The sequence below is a fragment of the Panthera tigris genome, chromosome A2 (genome assembly GCF_018350195.1).
Source record: "Panthera tigris isolate Pti1 chromosome A2, P.tigris_Pti1_mat1.1, whole genome shotgun sequence".
NCBI lineage: Eukaryota > Metazoa > Chordata > Mammalia > Carnivora > Felidae > Panthera > Panthera tigris.
The window spans coordinates 117,242,819-117,251,241 of NC_056661.1; the positions used below are offsets into that span (position 1 = coordinate 117,242,819).

Here is an 8,423-nt window from a genome sequence, read left to right on the forward strand (position 1 = left end):
TAAAACAATCTTTAATGAGGAAAAAAAAGGTATTCAGGGGAACACAGGTTTAGAAAGTTTAAAAAATATGACACGAAAAAAAAAAATACTCCATGGGCAATAAACCCCAATGCCTATAGGACCAGACAGGAAGAGCCAGTCACATGGAAGGATTGGAAGCAACTATCTCTAGCTGGAGAATAGAGATCAGCTACATTTTTAAATTATATGCTAACAACGTTAAACATGAATAATCAAAAGATGGGTAAAAATATACTTGGACATCATGAAATAACCCTCCAAAACAGATTATAAGGACTGGCTGAGATCCAGGGGAACAAATCGGGGATTGATTTGCCATTCCTAACTTAGCCTGAATATATAAAGTCAAATGGACCTTATAGGATACTTTCTACACATATAGCAAAGAATGACTCTATGATATCTTACGGATTTCTGATCACTTTATTGGAGAGAGTTTATACATAGAAGCTCATGGGATATATTCCAGTTTGGGGACCATCATGGGAAGAGCATCTTTCCTGTGTTTGGTGCCTTTGCCGATTTGTGGCTGAACAGAAATCTCCCCCATTCCACCGCTCAAACAGCGACCTCGGGACTTTCTGTTCCGAATCCACCAAATGCAAAAGCGACCAGACAACATCGCCTCCGTTCCCCAAGGGCTGTTGGTTCAAGTGGCTGCACTTGCCAACCCTGCCTGGGCCTCTGCAGGTCTGTCGCAGCTCCCCCTGCAGGTAGAGAGAGGAAAAGGGGGCCAGATTCCGCAGAGAGGAAGAGGGAGGAGTGGCCACCGCCGTGAGTAAATCTTCATTATCATAAAAAAGGGAACCACGGTTTCACTCTCCCCGTTTTTATGATGAAGTAAAATAAAATGGGAAAGAAGAGCGAGAGAAGAGATTGCTCAGTAAATGGCCTCAAACCCAGCACGTGTTTATTTAAGCGTCTCTGTGCAAACATAACCCTGGGTGTCCGTTAAATCAGCAGGCATGTCAGTTGGCACTTCTGGTTACAGACCATTTTACGGTCATACATCATTCATAGCCGTAAAAGCCATTTGCCCTCTGTCACCCAACCAATCAGGATCCAGCCAAGAGGAAGCGGAGCAGTAGCCTGGCAGTTTTCTCCAGGCTCCTCTGAATTTCCTCAACCTGGTTCAGCAGAATGTCACAGAAAATTAACTCTCCGGGGTTATTAGGGACCCCTTCCCTTCCCCCTCCTTACTAAGAAGCAATGCGTGATTTCAGGCTAATATCTACCCCAATCACAAGCAACACCTTGTGACGTCCGGGGTAAGAGAGCAGCGGGCATTGTACGCAGGCCCGGCACAACACCCGTCGCCTTGAACCACTCGAGTGAAGGTACGTGGCTGGGGCACGGCTCGCCATGCCTCTGCAGTTCACTCCTAATGCTCACTTTGAGCAGATTTGAAATTGATGTCAGTGTCTAAGCCACCCAGTGGGTAACCTTGATCCGCCCTTGCTTCCCTCTTGCGAGTTCACATTTTTTCACTCCTCGCCTCCTCACTTCTGTTATCGACACAGAGATGCCTGCCAAAGCCTTATGACCGACCGCCTCGGGCCTCGCAAACCATGCATCTTTCGGTTCTTCCCAAATGCCCGCCCCTCTGGGTTGGTGCTTCGCTTAAAATGCCTCCCCACGTCTAAAGGGTCCTCCCTTTGTATTTATTACTTCTTCACTCTTTCTTGGTGCACGCCTTCATTTAAGAATGAGCCTCAACGGTCATCACAACCGCAGTGGGCACCTGGACAGTCCCATCTGGTCGCCCCACTCCATCTCTGCCCGGGTATCCCGCGTGGCTTCTGGCCTCTCCAGTTGTAACAGGCTAGGATCAATTTTCCAGTGGCAGCTTGGAAATAATAGCGCAAAATGTATATTAATACAGAAATATATTGTGAAACTGTCCTTAAACAAACAAATGAGCCACTTTAAAATATTACTGCTATAAATGACCATGACAGTCGCACAGCACATATAATAAAAATAACTGCTGAGGAGAAGCTGCTGAATTACTATAGTAATAAACCAGATGTGATTATTATCATTTAACACGGTCATTGAATACCATGAATCCCTGAAGCCATTAAAATATTTATGATTAAACATTTGCTATTCCTTATAACAGAACGTATAGTTGGGTACTAAAAAACTGTTAAAGTATTATTTCAGCTAATATATTCCAGTTCTATAATGGAGGTCAACCAACATTGCCTGAATTCTTTAAAAGAGGGATGAGCAGGTGCCTCTCCGTATCTGGACATATTTCAGGATGTCTATGCTGGTATTATATACTCTGAGGGTCCTGGGGAGGGTGTATCAACTACACGCTACTAAGGTAAAAAAAAATATGTTCCTATTCTTTATACTCATGAACAGATGTGGGCTTGGGGGCTGTTCTGGTCATTCTTCTAGCAAGAAAGCAGATGTAGCAGATGCTTTCAAAGTCCCCTGCTCATATCCCCGTGGCATTTGTCTTGAACATTCCCCAGCAAGCGTATCTCCACCAAAGGGTGTCCATTCGGCCAGCCAGACCTGCATTGCCAGGACATTAACCACCACCCCCCACCCCCCCCCACCCCCCACCCCCCCACCGGGAGCAAAGGTTGGCCCTGGCGGATAGGGTTGGGGAATAAATATCTCGGCCAGATTTATGGACGTCCCTCTTTTTCAAACTCTGTCCTTTGGCTGTGCTCTTGACCCTCGTTGCCCTCCTGATGATTGTTTTCAGTTATAATTTTAGTTCGGTTACATACAAATTGGGTTTGTTGGGCTGAACAGAAATGTTACAAGCGGTGTCTTCTCAAATTTAACTAGGGACACTTCTGCCCCACAAGGTCAGTCTTCCAGAGTGTTTGCTGCTCCCCTCCCTTCCCGTTTCTCGGCAGTTCCAGCTTCATCAGAGGATGAGGGTTGTTGCCAGGAAGGGAACTCATCCATCCACGGCACGTCCTGGTGATGGCCCAGGAGTGGAGAGCTCCATGCTGGAAGAGCTGAATGAGAGAGAATTCTTTGTCACTATCGCTTGAGGCTGACCTAAGTGTTTTAATTATTCATGCTACCAGAATTGGCTATTTCTTGTTAAACGGGTACCAACAGCAATCACCTTTCCTTATATCTTTAGAGACAAGTATTTTCCAAGAAATAAGATGCTTGAGTTGTCTGAACCCTGCCAATGGACAATGCGGTAAGAAACAAAAATGTGGGATTTTTGGAAAGAGGTCTGTTCCTTACCTGGTGTGTGCATATATATATATATATATATATATATATATATACACACACACACACACACACATATATACGTGCATTTATATATATATATATATGCATGTATATATATATGGGCATGTATATATATGCACACACACACACATATATATATATATATGGCACATTATATAACTCTTTCACACTTTCTAGCTTGCTAGCAGCTTAATTTTCTCATATGTGAAAGGACCATAGCAACCATATAAATTGGTAAAATGTATATAAAGCGTTTATATACACTACCATGTGAGTAATAGGTAATTAATAAACATTAACTTATTAAATGATGAATGAATGGTGAATTTACCTACTATGAAGCTCTTCCACAGCATCATGGTGACAGCTCAGTTCTTGGCAGAGATATTACCTATTGGGAACCCATTTGATTCCCAGCATGTCTCTCTCTAGCTTCCCATCATACGGTTTGGGCAGTGTTATATATCTCTGTCATGTGGGTTCCATATTTGTCCTTATACTCCCAAGTTATATTTGTATAGGTCCATCCCGTTCTTGCTGTGGTTTCACATTTGTAAGTTTAATAACCTGGGCAGCTGTCTGATGTATGTACAGGAAAACTCACAAAACCTCAGAGTGGAATAAAAAACATTTTCGAAGACCCCTGCTGGCTCAGTCAACCCTAATGAGCTATTAGATCATTAGAGACTCTTTGCCATCAATTAGTCATTAGATCAGCAACCATTCATTGATGACAGGGCTCTCCTACTTAAAGGGATAGTACTGTTAGAATGCAAAGGAACCATTGCGGGTGTCTCTGAAACTCTCAAAAAAAAAAAAAAAAAAAAAAAAAAAAAAAGTAGCACCATGTGGTCGTTTGAAGTCTCTGTTACTCCAGAACCTAAAACGAGGCTCATTTAGTATGGCTGCTTAAATTTTTCAGGTCACCTTGACTTAGTAAAGATTTCCAATGAAAGAAGAATAAAGGCTTATTACAGTTTATATGTAGCCATGTAGCCCAGGGAGGGTAGAACAGGCTTAAAGGCTCTTGTCCATGTGTCGTGTGAGTATCGTTGCCTTGCTCATCATTTCTGTGACTTTCTAGGGCCTCATGTTCTTGGGGGTCTTTTCCTCCAATACCTTTCTTGCTGACCTCTGGACCTGTCTTGGACCTCAAGTCTGCTCTCTTCTCTGGCCTGTGGCCACCAAGACACCTGAAGGCCTGCAATTAGTACTCATATCATGCACTCGTATGGACCTATGGTGACAATTCCACGTGTGTGCATGTGTGTGCTCACAAATGTTACCTGGTAATCCAGCCCGGCAGATTAGTAACTGCTAACTAAGAATTGATGTTGGACATCATTTCGGGTAATAGTCGCTCCTCATAACCACACCAGGGTAGATGTCTTTGCCAGCTTTCCTCCTAAACATCTCCCGTCGGCTCTTCTTTCTCCCTCAACATACTCTTTCTCTCTCTCTAATTCTCAGGCTGCTCCCAGAACCTCAAAATCCCTCCAGTGTTACTAGGCAGAACCATTCACCACTGTCTGGGACCCAATCTGAAGGCAGTCGATTGGCCCATATAAGTATTTGCTAAAATCAAGATGGTTCTCTCCCCTAAGATGAGCTCTACCGCAGCTCAACTAACAGGTGACTTTCCCCAAATATTTGTGTGTGTTTTTTTTAAATTTTTAAATGTTTATTTATTTTTGACAGAGAGAGAGAGAGAGGGAGAGCATGAGCCGGGGAGGGGCAGAGAGACAGGGAGACACAGAATCCGAAGCAGGCTCCAGGCTCTGAGCTGTCAGCACAGAGCCTGCCTCGGGGCTCAAACTCACGAACTGGAAGATCATGACCTGAGCCGAAGTCGGACACTCAACCGACTGAACCACCCAGGCGCCCCTTTCCCCAAATATTTGTGACATTTGTGTAAGTAATCAAAGATCATGTGCACCAGTGCTTGACATGTTTTCAGGAATTGCGTTGGAGAACTCCACTACCCACACTGCACCCACCATGACATAGCACTTCCCGGAATGAACCAGGATCTCTTGTGGGCGGGTTTTGTCTGATGGTAGGTGAAGCCAAAGTTTGTCTCTGTTGGAATGCATTCCTGAAATCATAATGAGCAAATATGATTCCCAGTGAATAAATATGCACTTAAAAATGCTTCCTGGCTATCTTTAAGTGAAAGTAAATGGTATTACCTTTTAAACTAGTAAGAACACTTTGGAGGAGCATTCTTCCAGGGCACCTAGGTGGCTCAGTCGGTAGGGCATTCGACTTCGGCTCAGGTCATACTCTCAGTTTGTGGGTTCAAGCCCCGTGGTAGGCTCTGTGCTAACAGCTCAGAGCTTGGAGCCTGCTCTGGATTCTGTGTCTTCTTCTCTCTGTGCCCCTCCCCCACTCATGCGCCTGCGAGCTCTCTCTCTCTCTTTCTCTCTCAAAAATAAACAAAAATTTAAAAAAAAACAATGAATGAAAGGAGGAGCATTCTTTGGCTGGGAATATCCAAGACTCAATGGGGAGGCTGAGGGCCCTTTTGAAGTGAGCGGAAACTGAGTCGTCAAATCCTTTCTGCAATGACAGAAGCTGATGTTGGATAAAGACTCAATTACTAGTCATGTTTACTTCAGAAAGCCTGTTAATTTTAGTTCATTTATCTTCAAATTTACTTTAATGCTCTATAGACCACATTGTTTTTTAGTTCTTTCTGTAAAAGAAGAACTACAGAGTAAAGCTTGTGTTATTTATTTATTCATTCATTCATTCATTCATTCATGAATGTTTATTTTTGAGACAGAGAGAGAGAGTGAGAGAGTGCAAGCAGGGGAGGGTCAGGGAGAGGGAGACAGAGGATCCAAAGGAGGCTCCGTGCCGACAGCAGAGAGCCCAATGTGGGGCCCGAAGTCATGAACCATGAGATCGTGACCTGAGCCAAAGTCCGACGCTCAACTGACTAAGCCACCCAGGTGCCCCAAAGCTTGTGTCTTTTTAAAGGTGAAATGGTTCTCTGATATTAATTTTTGGGGGAATCCTGGGATGATACCAAGTAATAATGACATTAATCACTTTCTGATTTTTTTTAACCAAAGTTTTACTTTATGTGGGGAGCAATGCAGAGCCCTATTGGACATTATCTCACTTTTTCTCGTAGCTCCCCCATGAGGCAGGTGTGTATTGCATCCTATTTTATACTGGAGGAAACTGATCTCATTTCACCTACATATTACTTTTTCCAGAGGCTTCCCTAGCTTCCCCTATTATCATGCTTGTCACATTTTACTATAAATGTTTGTCTATCTCTTGGCCCCAACAGATCAGCGTGGGCAAGAACCACATCTGTGTTGTTACCTAATTCAGTGTGCCTGATTCAGTGCCTTGCATATGTTAGGTGCCTAATAAGTATTTGCCTACTGGCTGGCTGGAACAATGAATCAGCATAGAGAGGAAGAGTAACTCACTCAAGGCCATTGGTAGAAAGTGGAACCAAGACTCAGATCCATGGCCCCTGGACCGTGGAGCCCAAGCTCTTAAATGTCATGTAGCAATTTCCTCCATCCCATGCCCAACCCCAACACAAAAACAACATGCTGATTTGAACAATAATATCTTTCTTGCTGCCAAGGCACACACTTTTAGTCTTTGTGGAAACGTGAGCTCATTAGCAAACCGTCTTTTGTCACTGGGGAAAGGCACAATTCGTCCCTGAGTTTACCCCCTGCATGGTGTGCTGTGAAAGAGCCCCTCATCCTTGGTGTGCCCAGAAGCACCCAAGCCGAACCTTCTCCAGATCACGGTCGAAGCTCTGAAATCTGTTTAAGACTCCAAAGTCTGGCCTTGGGAAAGTCTTAATGGTCCAAATACAAAGGGGCGGAGTGGGGTGAGATGATGCAGAATTGAAGGTGGTGGGGGTTGTGCAGAATTTCTTTTCTTAAATGAAAAGCCCAAATAAAATAAATAAATGAAAACATAAATCACAGTGTCTTCTCCGGGCTCCTGGCTGGAGGAAAACAAATTAGAAAGGGCTTGAATGAAAGGAGTATTGAAGAAGCTTGACTTGAATTAAGTGGTTATATATTTTAAAAGCACTTTTGTTGGGTCCTGTAAAAATAGCAAATAAAAAGGTAGTAATATCCCCTGACTCTGTGAGGCAAATACCAGTAATAAAGTAAAGTAAGCTTGGGTATGTGTATATGTGTGTGTATGTGGGTGGGGTGGGGGGGCTGCAGAATTTAAGAGTATAAACGTGAGTAGAAGGGAAAAAAGTAAAGCATTTGGGTTAGAAACACTTTCATTTTCCCTTAATAATTAATGACGAGGAGCTATGGTTTCAAATAGATACCGTGTGTCTTTCTAACGCCATTCACTTTCCTCTTAAAATGGCCCTAAATGAAATGTAAAGACATAACTTGATTTTTTTTCTTTGACAGGCAACCTACAAGAGTTATTTCAGGGCTATCGAATGGTTATAATTTAGGATCCATTTTACAATCCTTCCATACATGGGCGGAGAAGACTTTCACAATGAAAACTGCAGCAAGCACCAACCACAGCCAACCTGCAGTTCCTTTTTGACCCGCCTTTTTGACCTGCAGTTCCTTTTAATAACGCCGTGTCGTTATTAATTGAAAAGTTAACATCAACAGGACAGCATAGATATTTTTACAAATCTATAGAGGCTTGAGCCGCGAGTTGCACAAAAACGGTCATGGAGGAAAATAACACAGAAGAAGTTGCCAGGAAAGAGCTAAATGAACTTTCTCCTTTTTAAGAAATGTTTAGGTCCTTTTGTTTGTAAATGGCAGGTGGGTGGTACAATTCCAGTGTAATTTCAGAAAGCCATCTTCTGAATGTAATAAACATGTCTGCAATAATAGGATTCAGAAAATCGCAAAATGCATTCCAGACACCCTTTGATTGTGCATACAGAACAGAGGATTTAGCCATAATTGGCTATAACACAGTTATGGACGGCAAATGACACACGGCGGAGCTGGGTGATGTAGCAGCTCTGATTAGCGACGGTAAGGTTCAGCTGAACATCGCGAATAAAACAGCAAGTGCATGGTGACACAGCACCTGCCCTCCCTTCCTTCCTCTCACCCCCACCTTCCCTCCCTCCCTTCTTCCCTCTCTTCCCGCCTCACTCCCTTCCTTGCTCACTTTCTCCCTTTCTG

At 43.5% G+C, this 8,423-nt stretch overlaps 1 long non-coding RNA gene across 3 annotated transcripts; it reads left to right on the forward strand.

The window, feature by feature from the left end:
• The first annotated feature begins 628 nt into the window (after window positions 1-628).
• On the forward strand, window positions 629-8,142 carry LOC102952695. Of its 3 annotated transcripts, none has more exons than XR_006214511.1 (4): window positions 629-711; window positions 1,245-1,358; window positions 3,140-3,202; window positions 7,677-8,142. It is a non-coding gene; the product is annotated as an uncharacterized LOC102952695 (long non-coding RNA). The 3 variants fall into 3 exon arrangements; XR_006214512.1 differs by lacking the exon at window positions 629-711 and adding an exon at window positions 717-734; XR_006214510.1 differs by lacking the exon at window positions 629-711 and having other exon boundaries at window positions 978-1,358.
• Window positions 8,143-8,423: the final 281 nt, after the last annotated feature.